The sequence below is a fragment of the Falco naumanni genome, chromosome 7 (assembly GCF_017639655.2).
Source record: "Falco naumanni isolate bFalNau1 chromosome 7, bFalNau1.pat, whole genome shotgun sequence".
NCBI lineage: Eukaryota > Metazoa > Chordata > Aves > Falconiformes > Falconidae > Falco > Falco naumanni.
Genome location: NC_054060.1, coordinates 70,624,473 through 70,638,179, shown reverse-complemented (window position 1 = coordinate 70,638,179; position 13,707 = coordinate 70,624,473). Strand labels below are relative to the sequence as shown.

Sequence of the window (13,707 nt, the reverse complement as noted above, 5' to 3'; positions counted from 1 at the left end):
AGCTTGGCAGCCCGAGGCAGCCTAAGGAGCTGCTTCTATGCAGAAACTGCAGGTCCTAGAGTGTGCTGAGCCAACATCAAAGATAAAACATTAAAGATACTGACACAGCAATGGCACTGGCAATCAGCTCTTGCACGTGTGAAGAATCTGTAAGGATGTCCTTATGCATCTCCTTCTTCTATCCGATTAAGGTGATCTGCTACCGTTTACATCAATTTGCCAAATTTATATATATATTTGCCAGTTTGGTCTGCTGTTAGCAAGGACATTAATGCCTGTGAAAGTTTCCATGTTCTCATCATTATCTACTACCTGTTATAAGTTTGATCACTTCTTGAGTACAGAGTTTTTTGCTTTAGCCAAGTGCTATGAACCCCTTTATTATTCCCAGTTTTTACAAGGGCGGGGAGCTAACCTGGGTTAACCCTGCACTTCTCCTTTGTTTCCTAGCTTTGTTTGGATTTTGTTTCAAGTACTCAGTGGTTTTGCAAAAGGTAGGTGTTTCACAGAATTCAGAACATGAGTCAGAAGGCTGCAAAAGTGGAAAGAATTAATTCCTTGCTTATCCCATCCCTTTGCACTGCAACCCCAGGCTCCTGCAGGGAACAGATGACATGACACCATCAACATACTGGCGCACAGTGAGCACGAGCACTGCTCACTGCACAGCCACCTTGCTGCCAGGGTGGTGGGGACAGACTGGAGCCAGCTGCCAGCTAGCAACTCCTACCAGTATAGCCACAGCCACTGGGGGTTCAGTGCCCGGGTCTTTCCCCAGCCTCTCAGAGTTTGTAGTTGGCATGAAATGTCACGCTGCTCACAACATACCGGTCAGTAGCCAAGCTGTCAGTGAAAACCAGCTCTACCATATGAACTGCTGTGACATCTGAGTTAGAGTCAGCTTTATTCAGTAGGGAACAGCCAGCTTGGATGGCTAATTGCCATCCACGGTTCTCTCTTCCTTCAAGATCTTCCTCCAGATTTACATCTTGGACCTGTCTTGGCATCTGGATGAGGCTGGTGCTCACGTACCAGTGCAGTGAGACGAAGACGGGTAGGATCTATGCAAAGCCCCTCACTACAAGAGGCAGCTTTAGCATCACCTCTGCCCTCCATCCCCCAAGGAAAACTCCCCTCTTGGACGGCTTAGTAAAACCAGGAAATGTTATGCTGGCGATGCAGTCGGTCCCTAGGCCTGGACAAGTATTCGAGGCCTCCTCTACCACGGCGCTGCTCTGAGGGGCCGGGGTGGGGGGGCCGGGGCAGCGCTCCCCGCTGGGGGGGCAGCGATCCCCCGCTGGGGGGGCAGCACTCCCCGCTGGGGGGGCAGCGATCCCCGCTGGGGGGGCAGCGATCCCCCGCTGGGGGGGCAGCACTCCCCGCTGAGGGGGCAGCACTCCCCGCTGGGGGGGCCCAGGCGGGCCCGGGCCTGCGGCGGGGTTAATGCCCAGGCGCCGAGCTGAACGCCTCGGGCGCTCAGGAGAAAAACGCTCATCCCGGCCTTAATGCAGGCGGCGCACCCTTACAGGACCGATCCCCTCATTAAAAAAAAAAAAAACAACAAAAAACTATACATGTGTAAAAATAAGATGGTACCCGAGCCCCTCTCGCCCCGAGGCGCGGCCGCGCAGGGCGGCAGGCCCCAGCTGATGGCGGCGGCCGCGGCTCCGCCCTCTTCCGCCTTGGCCGCGGCGGCGGCGCCCCCTGGCGGCCGCGCGGGGTGCGGGCAGCCCCCGCCTCGGGGTGGTCATCGTCCTCCGGTGATGGGGTACCGCAGCGCCAGGGGGGTTGGCTCCGGGCTGGTGGTGTTTGTTTCTTGGGGTTTTTTCTGACTAAAATGACGTTAAATACCAGCGGATTTTTACTAGAAATCGCGCAAACTTTCCTCAAAAATCACCGATGGCGTCTGGGGCCGTGAAATAAGCCGGGGGAGGGAATCCTCCTGCTTTCACCTGCAGGGAGCGGGTCCCTCGCTTCATCTGCCGAAACACCCTCGGCGGTGGCTCAGCGCCCGCGGCGCAGACACGGACACGGAAATGGACGGGGACAGGAACACGGACACCGACACGGGCACAGACACGGAGGCGGCAGTACCTCCCGCCCGCCGCCAGGGGGCAGCGCCGGCGCGGGCCGGGCCGGGGGCTGCGCGCGCAGCGCCTCCGCGGCGTCAGGGCGGGCGGGGGCGGTGCGTCCCCTCATGGCGGCCCGGGGGCTGAGGGAGCCGGCGGTAGGCTGGGGCGCCCTGGCTTTGTGGCCGGCTGCAGGGGTCCTCGGTGGGCGGCCCGCCGGTGGGCGGCCCCCGGGAGCCGAGCCGAGGCGGCGCCGGCGGTGCTGCCGGCGGGGGGGGGGGTCGGGCCTGGGGGGTCTGGCCTGTTGGCAGGGCCAGAGCCCGGTGTCCCGCCCGCCCTGTCACACTTCCACACACCGCAACGTAAATACTTAGCAGGTGGGGTGGGAAGGGCCTAGGTTTGCCCGTTGCCCCGTTTGTGGGTCCGGGCCAGGTCGAATGGGTGCCTGGGGCAGGGGCGGGCGAGTGTGGTGAGCCAAGGTGGATCCTGCTCGCTCCAGCCCCTGCTTCGCCTCCAGTGGTTGCCTCTACCAGCTGAAGGAGAGCAGCACCATCTGTCTTCTGCTTTTCTTTTTCCAAAACGTACATGCTTCACAGATTGCCAGTGTTCGCCCTATAAGTAGCACTCCGTACCGTGTAATTTGCCTTTTTACTTTTCTTCTTCCGGTGCTCCGTTGCTGTTTTCTCCACTACGAAGAGCAGCAAAGAATGAGTGGCGTTGGGGGCCATGAGAGACGATGAGATCACTTCAAAAGGGAGGAGAGAGAGAATGAAAATTAACTTCTCAGCTCTCATCCTGATTTTTCATGTAAAAAGGTGCATAGCTGTAGGATATGGAAGTCTCTGGCCCACATGCTTCACTAGCACAGGAGGTGGCAGGATACAGGACCTGAGCAGCCACCAGTAGGTTCTGGCACAGCAAGTTCTGTGTTCCGTTGATTAAGAGACTGGGTGCAAAGGGCTGACCAGCCAGTCATTTTTGGCAAAGAAATAGGCAGAAACAAAAAGAAATTGAAGCAATCCATTCCTTTTGAAGGTAAAGGTGAAGGCGGCACAAATGTCATCCAAATTGCTGAGCATCTCTGCGTTACGTTTACAGGTCAAATGCAGTGTGAAGGCAATGTGAAAATCTTAACTGCCAAGGCATCTGGGCTGTGTCAGAAAGACTTGCTGCTCTCTGCTTTCTCGGAGCTAAAAGAAAATTCAGTAAGTTGCTGAGTTGAATGCTTCATCTGCCTCCCTCACAAGCTTCTGGAGGTGACAGATGTTTCCTCGGGGCCTGTTATTTTAGACACTTCCATAATTTATATATCTCTGCAAGCCTGGTGGGTGGAATTGGATGTCACAGACAAGCTGAAAATAACTCATATACTCAGACTCCGATATCTACTGGCCCATGTAGAAAAACTCTGAGATCAAATTGAATCACATTATATGTGCGTGGCAGATGCATTGAGAGATACAGATGGAGCAATGGTGGGTTAAAGTGAAGTTGAAATGTTCTGTGGGGACTGCTGGCAAGGACTCCACAATAACATTGTGCACAGCAGAATCACCGTGGCTTAGCCCTCACGATTGTTTTGCTAAGATCTGCAGTAGCATACAGAGGAAAAATTAATATTTAGAACAATATGTAATTCCCTGTGTGATCATGACGTAGAACTGGACAGAATGCCTTTGGCCTCTGCATGAGAGGTTCAGGAAGCTATCTGGGCAGATGGCTTTGCGGAGCTGCGCTTGGGTGTGCCTGAAGTAAGGCCAAGGGGCTTCAAACCTGCTTCAGGGTCCTTCTCATTAGAAGCAGTACTTGGTAGGAAAATACTGCTGCGGGACCTTGGAGCCTCAAGCCGTTAATGCCTTGCCAGGTATTTGGGGATAGTCTGGTGGAAGAGACAGGCAAGTAAATATGCTACATCCGCACATGCCCAGCGCTCCAAAAATATAAATCAGGGGACGCTGTATTTGTGGCATATAGGCAAGTACCGGTGAAAGCATAGAGTAGGGGCTAAGGTGTAAGGGAATATTCTCAGGTGAACGTCTCAAACGCTAAGTTTTCTGCTTCTATCCGTGTGTAGAGACCAGGGAGTTTCACCCAGCCATTCATTAAGTTTTCCCCGAGTGCAGCCTGGCTTCCTTTGGGTACAGCTCAGAACCAGCATTCTCTGGGAGGTGGTAATATTTTCCAAGGCTGGGCCATTTGTCCATGCCAACCTCTAGAGGCTATGGAGAAGCTGTGCAGAAAGGGCCTGGGCGCACTTGGCCACACCCTGTAGCCAGCGGTAGGATGTTTATAGCCTGCCAAGGTAAACTGCGTGAGCGGTGTGCCTCGATTTACAGCCAGATCTCCAGAGCAAAAGCACTGAGTGAAGAATGGCAGAACTTTTAACTCCTTGTGAGGAGCTGAAGACAGAACTCTCAGTGGAGGAGCCAAACTCCTGGAGGATATTGCCACCTCCAGGGAGCATGTATCTCATGGGCTTTCCTGACATAGTTTCTGCCATAGCACAGCCTTGGCACATGTCATCTCTGCATTTAAAGCCTTTTTTGCTTTGTTTTGGTTTTCCCAAAAGTCACCTACAGGCATTTGTTTCCACTTTCCTGAGTGCTTCCCAAACACAGGGCTTAACCTCGATGCTGTTTCTAGTCCCCTTTGAGCACTAATATGTGATGACTCAGATCTCCTGAGGCCTAACCCAGTGCTTTCTTCCAGGAGTTGTTCAACCTCCCTCTTTAATTCATCAGAGATTGTTTGGATTCAGCAGATTTCCCTTTCTTTAAGGCCAATGACTTCCACTCTTTCCTTGCATCTTCCAGCCTCCCTGTCCCCATGGTTGTTTGCCATTCCTTTTTTTTTTCTTTTGAGTCTCTCTGTGGCAAGGTGTTGCACAAAGCCATACTTTTGGATGTACGGTGGAGGGGACAGGGAACGTTCATCCTGCTCTCAGAGGTCCCTTTAGAAAAAAATATTCTTTAAACACCCACAAAGATTTAAGCCAAAAGGTTTTCATTTTTAAGCTGATGAACAAATAATTTGTCCAGAGTCAAAATATTTGTGCTGATAACGGTGCTGTGCCCTGATTGAATTAATTTGCCTATCTTACATTTACTTGACTTCCCTGCTCGCAGATACCTCAGTCCAGAGATATCCCATATCCTGGTCCAAAACTCACAGCCCTGCTCTTGCAGGAGGAAAATGCTGCATCTTTGGAGAGCTTAAGGGGCACAGCAGGAGCAGAACCCAAGGACTTCTGCTGGTTCACTTGTTACCCAGCAGGTTTTGGATTTGTCTGTCCAAAACTTTGGGTGACATCAGTGGGATAACTGGTATAAAATTGCCATTCTGCCCAGGAGGATGTTAGATCTGTTAGCTCTCACAGTGTCCTGATGCGTGTGGCCATAGAGGAGTGTGGCAGCAACTCCTCTAATCTTAAGCCTCTTACCGTAGTGGAAAAAACAACACAGAAATATCATGTAATTGTTGGTTGTTTCTTTTTTTTTAATTGTGTTGTTTTTTAAAAAAAATGAAGGCCTCCCAATTCTCCTAATCACTAGCTGCAGTCCAGGAAACTTTGTGTTTATTAAGCACTGTGTAAATTTGCAGCTCTCTATAAATGTAAAATCAATAGTGATGATAACAGCAGCAAAGTGCTTAGTCCAGCCCTGGTAATAACCCAAGATTGCTAACTTCTTGATAAGGTCACTAACACAGGCACCTCCTCTGATGTGAAAACACAGGGTGCGGAACAGAAGATACTTGTGTTCCCTGACAAGGAAGGAAACACTGAAAACATGTAATTTCCAGCAGGTGACAATGGCAGGCAATGACATGAAGGATTCGCTTAAAATCTGTTGGGGGGGCCTTAGCCCCTCCACTGAGCACTGCAAACATGCTTCCTTTTCTAGGAAATTAAAATCTTAACAAACACCTCCTCGTTAATGGGATCTTTTTTTTCGTCTGTTCTCACAACCACACAAGAAAGGAGAAACTCCAGTAACCTGACGGAGTGACATTTCTGGAGGATGGACAGAGCGGCACAATGACGGCCAGTGTGGCTGACCCTCGGAACTGTGGCCCTGTCAGTGCCGTTCCACTGCTTCCCGTAGGGCACGGCCTGGGCAGGGCCTGGGCTTCACGGCGGGGCTCACCGAGTGTGCATAGGGACCGCACTTACACCTCTTCCCAAGCGTCCTGCAGCTCTCGTGGCAGCTCCGCAGGTGGAAGGGCTTCAGGCTTTTTATAGCTGGGGCTTTCCCACCACGGGCAATAACTAAGTCTATGCATTTAAAACCAGCGTGTCTACCACTAACGGCTGGTAGCCCCCTCTACCTTCCACTGTGGTGATTCCCTTAAGGCTGGAACCGCTGCAGGCAGCTGTGGTTGGCTCCATGCAGTCTGCTCCTCTTCCAGCCAGGTCCGTTTTAAACCCGGCTTAGGGTTCCCAGATGGCTTACTGCCATCCGGCCGGCCTCTGCCATGGCCTCCCCAAGGAGCTCACTGGTAGACCGGAGACCCCCAGGGCATCCCTGCCTCCTCCCTGCCCACCTCTGTCAGTGAGCCTGGCTTCGTCTTGCTCTGCGGTAGGTCCACAGTCACCTTTGGGCTTTTTCTGTGCCATGCTGCTGCAGCAAACCGAGTCCACCCGCACATCAGCTCCCTTCTGTTCTCCTGGCCTCTGCCTGCTAAGCTATCCCCATGTCCGGTGGCCTTCAGCGCAGGAAGAATCCTTCTTAAGCCCCTTTCCCAAAGGCAGCACTCCCACTGTTAAATAATAATCGTACAGTAATAATCACCAGAGGGCTGGCAGGGACTTCAGGAAGTGTCTGAAGCCATCCCCCCCCTCGCCGAGGTGGAGTCACCCAGGAGCAGTGCCTGACGCGTGCGTGAAATCCTTCTGGCGATGGGGACGCCGCAGCCTCCCCAGCAGCCCCCTGCGGCCCAGGAGACCTTCCTTGGAAAAAAAAAAGCACTTTCTTGAGTACAGCCCGGATCCTTCCTCCTGCAAATCAGGCTAATTATTACTTGTCCTCCTTCTGGTGGATCTGGAGAAGAACTGATCGCAGTCTGCCTTATAGCAACCTTTTATATAATAGCAAGACAGCTTTTAGAGTAACCGAAAAAGAGGCGTTTGCTCACTTGCAAAGTCAGGAAATTCCCTGCCAATGGACATTCTTTGTCGGGGATCCTTTGCCAGCATAGGCTGAGCTCTAAGCCCCACAATCTACATTTTCCTTTTGAATGACTCCCACAAAATAAACCAAATATCACATCCAAGAAGATTTATTACATCCCTTCCAAGGGCGAAGCATTCCTCAGCTACATTCCACTTCTGTCTTTTGTGCTTAGGGAAGGGGAAAAAAATCTCTGTGATGCCTCTGGATCCCACCCCTCGAGGGCTTCTGTCGTTAATAAAGCCGAGCAGCTGGAGCCAGATTTGTCAGACTAGTCCTGAATGGCTGGCTCGCTCCTGCTGCAAGAGCAGCCCCATCAGAGCAGCGCTAGGATTTCTGCCTCTGCGAGAAGATTAACAACTCGTGGCACCACGTTTCCTCAGTAAAAACACCTTTTGTTGTTCCCAGTGACACACTATCCCTGTGGCAGTGGCTGCCAGAGTGGATCTTCTCACTTCCTCGCCGCTCTGGCTTCTCCTGCGTCTGCATGATGCAAGAGTTTGCAATGCTTTTCGGGAGCTCAGATGTGCTCTTGGGTACTCTATGCTTGAAGCAATTGCTCTCTCCAGGCTTTGCAGCGAAGCTTTTACCCAGATGTGTAAAGGAGGATGTGTATAGAGGGAGGGCAAGGGGATGAAACCTCTGTTGTGTTATCTGAGCCTAATTAAGCTTCTCCCTAGGCAGTCACTAATTGATTGACCCCAGGACTGCAAAAGGGAGCAAATTTACCAGAGCTCATGAAAAGAACAGAGTTTGGAATTTGGGCTTTTTTTATTTCAGAGATTAATACCTTTGACTGATGTCTTGCTGACTGATACCAGTGAAACAAACACTATTCAGCAAATGTTGGTAGGTGGATTTGGCTTTTTAAATCCGAGTGACAGAAGTGGTGAGTCCTCAGATGCCTGTTTGTCATCACTGTGTCCCTTGCCAGCGTTTACAGGTATCACTTAACTGGAGCTCTGGCACTACTTTCTGCCCCAGCCTGGGCTGCGCTAACCAGCCTGTAGTCTCATCCAGCGGGTATCAAATCCATTTCAGTTTCACAGGCTTTAAAAGCATTTCACAAAATCGACCAAAAAAACCCTTGTCAAACCAAAAATCAGTTCACCAACCATAAAATGCAACTGCTACAGGTGTGGGTGAGGCCAGCTCTGCAACAGCACAGCACAACACCCAGCACTACTGTGGAGAGGGGGGAAAAGCCTGTGTCCAAGGGGAGCTGCAGGGAGAACGAAGGGAAGAAGACCATCCTCTCCCAAATATCTGGAACACTGGCTTCACCAAAAATGCTGAGATCTTTCCCAGTGTGACAGTGTTCAGATCACTCTAATACAATTGAACCCCCACCGGGAGCAGGGGTTCAGGCTCACTCACGTGAGTGACAGATGCCACCTTCTCATATGCATGAAGCTCAGGCCACTGTTTGCAGGGCTGCTCTGCAAGTACTACTGGGCATTTTGTTGGTGAGGTTTGACGCGGTGGAAGCTCACCCTGTCAGGTCTGAGACGTAGCCAGTGCGCACGCAGGAAAGGCTACGGGAAGAGAAGGTGTGCAGAACAGCGTGGAAGTGACATGCGTGCCTGAAAGTGAGTGAGACTGGGATGAGGACAAGGTGGCTGGAAGAGCAGCCCCAGGCCAGGTGACAGAAGGCTGTCAAAAGGCCAGCTTTCACAACCAGCCCAGCCAGAGCTCCTTGTGTCATTTGGAGCTGATTCACTGTGGCTCCAGTCAGCCTTGAAACCATTTCAGCTGGGCTTTAATGCTATTTAGAGCATGGAAGGAAAGCTCGGGTGTGTAGCAAACTGAAAAAATTGTGTGTGCACAACCTGGGCCTGCGATGTTGCTGCAGATTTGAAGTTTCTCCTGTCAGCCTGCGAGTTGCTTCCCTTTTTGCTTCGCTAGGATGAACTGGTGTCCTATTCCCTCCTATTCTCCATCCTCAAAGAAGATGCTCATCTCTCATCTCATCACAGAGGTTTCTGTGCATTCTGTGAAGTTTTGCAGGGATTTGATGGAACTGTCAGCTGAGCAGCAGCACTGGCGGGTGATGCCTATCCTACACGGGGTTTCACCATGAGCATACCTCTACAGCCATGGCTCCCTGTCCCTCTCCTAGGCCTGTTCACCTTTAGGTGCTTTGGAGCACTTCTGACTTGCTTTTCTGTCTCTTCTGTTTAGAAAATCTGTGATGTCAGTGAGCATTTACAGGGCAGTCCCAATTTCCACGCTGTGTTTGAAGGACACTGGTTTGTTGGGTCTCTGGGTTTAGGTAGCAGCTGCAAGAGCAAGTCCCTGGGTGTAGCTATGGGGAAGAGGGACTGCCACCATCTCCATTGTGAAATGACATGTGTCGGCAAGGCAAACTGACCCTCTAGAAGAAGATGCCGCTGAAGAAAGAGAGGAATCCAAGTGTCTCCTCTCCGGAGCACATGGACTTCCCCATCCTGAGGAGGACACTTGTGACCCTCACAACCCTCCCCCCTGCTGCGTGCTCTGTCTGCTTCTTTATTCTTTTCCTCTCTCCTCAACCACACCCACTATTTAACCATTTAGATATAAAAATAAAAAATAAGAAAACCACCCAACCCACTAGACAGAGGGTTTGCTAAAGAGGGGTAATTTTAAAAGCAAGTCTTTGAGGTCAGCGTGTAATTGTAACATTGGGACTGTGTGATTCAAGACAAAAATAATCCACTGGGTATCTGGTCAAGGAGGAGAGGATGGCAGCTGGCAGGGAGGGAAGAGGGACTTACACGGGATTGATCAGACAGCAAAAGACCAGGCAAAACTACTTGCTGGCACTGGGACTCATATTTGTGTAGGATACTGCAAGATTTTCCTGGCTGTGATGGGTTCATAAGAGCTGCTGTTCGGGGTCACAGCTTCCCTGGGTCGGGAGCCCTGCCTCTGCCAGGAGCTGGCACTGGCCGCTTCCTGGGAATTTAACTGTCTTCCTCAGAAATACTGGGATGATGTGAAATTATTTATATATTAACCTGCTCATGGGGAACATTTCTGGTTTGGTCTGGAGTTTAGTGTGCTGAGGTTTTTTAACAGTTCCCTATTTTCAGTCTCCTGCTTCAGGTACCTGATGAAACCTGTCTTCTTCAAAGGGTTTGTGGGGCTGCAAGCCATGCCCTTCCCTCGCGTGCTGTAGCAGAGGATGTTTTCACCCCTATAAATGTCGGATCCTTTCCTCAGTTCCTTCTCAATTACAACTGACAGCAGTAAGTTATGTGGGCCAATTGTATAAAATATTTTACTAGGATTTTCTCTAGTGCATTTTAAATGAAGAAGTGAGCCTTGGAAGTGCCCAAATGGCTCTGCTGTCTCCTAGCTCTGAGAACACAGTACCGTGGGTAGGAGGACCACACCACAGCGCTGGTTTTGTTTAGCAGTCTGGTGAGAGACAGTGGCAGCCCCCATCACTGGAAAATAATGATGCTAATTCTTGTACTGGGGCAAAGCACCGACTGTCTACAGAGAACCCTGATCCTCCTGGCTCCAGAGGTGGCATGGGAAGGACCCCGAGTGGCCTTTCAGCTCTGTCGTTCCCAAGACTCAGTTGCTTTCACATTTGCTCCCAGATGAAATTACCATAAAAATCAGTTTTACTGTGCAAGAAGGGTAAGAGGAGGGAACACGCCTGTACATGGATGCCAGTGGCTGGGGGTATAGAGCTGTACCTGAATTGATGCCACTTGTGTTTCCATTCTAAGATGCCCAGCCATCAACTCTCCAATCTTTCACCACAGTTCGGTGTTTCCCCTTCCCAAACCACTGTCTGTGCATGAAAGGGATTTATTTTTAATCAGAAGCCAGCACTGGTTGCAGGGGTCTTTACTTTGTGACCTTCAATTCTTTCTAGGAGGAGACAGTGGGTTTCGGTACCTTCTTGCTGTGGCTGTCTCTGGGTCAGCCCTTCCCAGAACAGATGCCACTGATTCAGGAGGTCTTGCTGCCTCCCCTTTATGTAAGTGCTGGTTACACAGTTCCGCCTGGATCCATTGCAGTCATAAACCATGCTCAAGGGATGAGCAATTTAGGGTTTGGAGTCATTGTGGACCAGCCCTGGAGACCTCATGCAATTGTTTTTCATCTCTTTTACACCCACAGTTTTGCTAGATTAGAGTTACTGCAGAACCCAGAGAGTTTCTGACTTGAATTTGAGTTGGGAAAGACACACAAAAGAAAGGAATTTGTGTTGTAAATTAGATTTCTCAAATTTCAGTGATTTGTCATGGAAATGTGGCTCAATCTATGCAGTCATAAAAACATTTCACATGTTCAAACTCTTCTCATGCTGTTAACTTCCCTGATGTGGCGGGGTACAGTGACTGTAGGAGGTAAGGTTAATTTCAAATCAGCTGTGGCAGAAAAATGACTTGGCACCGCAGCTGCAGAAGCATTAAACCTACAAAACGAGGATTAACCTAGAAACCTTTCCCCACTGCTAGTGATCTATGTGAGAAGACTGGGTTCTTGGCTCAGGTGGTTTTCTGCCCCTTCTGAAGTGTCTAATGGGGTATATGCCGCCTCTTGGTGCAGCTCAGGTCAGCGGGAAAGCACCCAAGCACCTCCCCGCGCATGTTGTGCTTGCCCATGATCCAAAATGAAAACCCTAATTCAGAGCTCAGTTAATGGGGGTGGCCTAAAAATAATAGGATTGAAACCAGTAACTGGTGGTTTGTTGGGTTTGCCCACCAGCACCGTCGCTAGGGGCGTGCGTTTTCAGCTGGTTCCCTGCAACCATCAGAGTCACCTAAGAAAAAAGCAGGGAAGGTGAGAAGCTTCCATGTTCCCAGGACTCCAGGTGCTCAGGCTTTAAGAAAAGTACTAAATGTCCTGAGATGCCTGGAGAAAGAAAGACCTGGCGAGGCCGTTATCCCCGTTTGCCACTCAAAGCAGAACCTCTCATTTCCCTTGTACGCCAGTGGATGTTAGTGATGCGCAGGCGCGGTGCCGCGGGCGGTGAGTTCTTCAGCACTTCAAAGAGCCTTCTGCTGCCTTTGGGCGTGTTTCACATTTTAGGCTGCTGCCACACTCAAGCTCTCAATGAATCAAAAGCTGTGCAGGATGTGGCAGCACCAAAGGGACCGTGTGCAGCATGCCAAGGTGACAGGTACTCTGGGACAGAGGAGCCAGGGACTCTACTGCCTCACCTTGCCTTGCCTATCTACCCCCTGGTCAGCTGGAGAAACCACATCTCTGCGTCTCTGTTTCCTTGCTGGGCATCTAGATAGCAAGTGAGAGGGGGTTGCTCTTCTGAAAAGCAGCTGATAATTTTTATCTCTTTATTTCAGAGCTCGGCCAGTGCATGAAGAGGGTTGCATTACATGCTTGGCTGCAGCTGTATGAGACTTGTTGACCCTGGAAGTCCCTCTTTTCCTTTTTGCAGGTTGACAAAGCCACTCTAGGGCTTTTCAGGCTGGAGATGCCAGTCAAGCGGGGAGCTCTGCAAACCCCACTTACTGGGGGTTCCCCCGCAGGAGGTTCTTGCTCAGAAGGGGCAGCTGGCTGGCACAGGTGGAGGCCGGGAGGGCAGCAAGGCCAGCACCGGGCTGCTGCCAGGAGCGGCTGCATGCCCAAGCAGTGTGGGCAGTGCCAGCTTCGCTCCCACAGCCAGCCCCAGCCCCACGGGCGCCTGGGCAGGGAGAGCCAGCCAGGGGGCCAGGGGAGTTCGCTGCCGGGAGTGACACATCTGCGTGCGCCTGACAGCATCTGTTGCCATGGCAATGCGTATTTGAGCCTGAGCCAAGCTGCATCTTCCCTGAAGTTGTGAATTGAGCTTAGCTTTATTTATTTAAACCCGACCATAACGAGGGATAGAAAGAGAAGAGACACATTACAAATCCCCTTGCGCAGGCCGTAGCCACATGAGTCAGAGGCACTGCAGGCTTTAATCAGCCCACCTGACGTCAAACCTCTCCATCAGAGGAAAGTGCCGCCTGGAAATGTCAACATGCCCAAATGGAAAGGCCAGAAGGTAAATCTTTTCCTGTGCTCACTCACCGAGTAGGAAAGAACAATTAAAATTCAGCCAGTTCCCTAGACACATCTTAATAGCGATCTGATTGAATGCTTTTCTCCTCCGGGCCCTCTCCCATCCCTGCCATTAGCTGCTGGGGACAAGGCCTGTTGGTCTGAAGGATCTTTCTAATGCAGCATCAAACCCCAGATCCTTCAAGAACTAGGTGTCACCACCGGCAGCAAAAATGGGCTCTGCAGGAAAGCTCTGTGGCTGAAGTAAGCTCTCCCACAAGCACTGAGCTATCCGTGCCGCGATAGCGGGTCCCAGCTTCACTCGTGTGAATGCACAGGGGTAAGAAGAGCGACTTAGCTTGTACCTACATCACCAGCCGACATAAAGTTGGGATGAGGAAAAAAGTAGTGGGAATCAGATCATGTTCGCCAGAGGTGTCAGCCACCCGTGGGCAAGTCAACGCCAGCCCTGAGAGACACACCAT

The 13,707-nt window shown here is 51.1% G+C and overlaps 1 long non-coding RNA gene across 1 annotated transcript; it reads left to right on the top strand.

Moving 5' to 3' along the window:
- The first annotated feature begins 2,393 nt into the window (after nucleotides 1–2,393).
- Nucleotides 2,394–5,993, top strand: LOC121090855. The gene is made up of 3 exons (XR_005828753.1): nucleotides 2,394–2,884; nucleotides 3,168–3,274; nucleotides 5,804–5,993. It is a non-coding gene; the product is annotated as an uncharacterized LOC121090855 (long non-coding RNA).
- The last annotated feature ends 7,714 nt before the right edge of the window (nucleotides 5,994–13,707 follow it).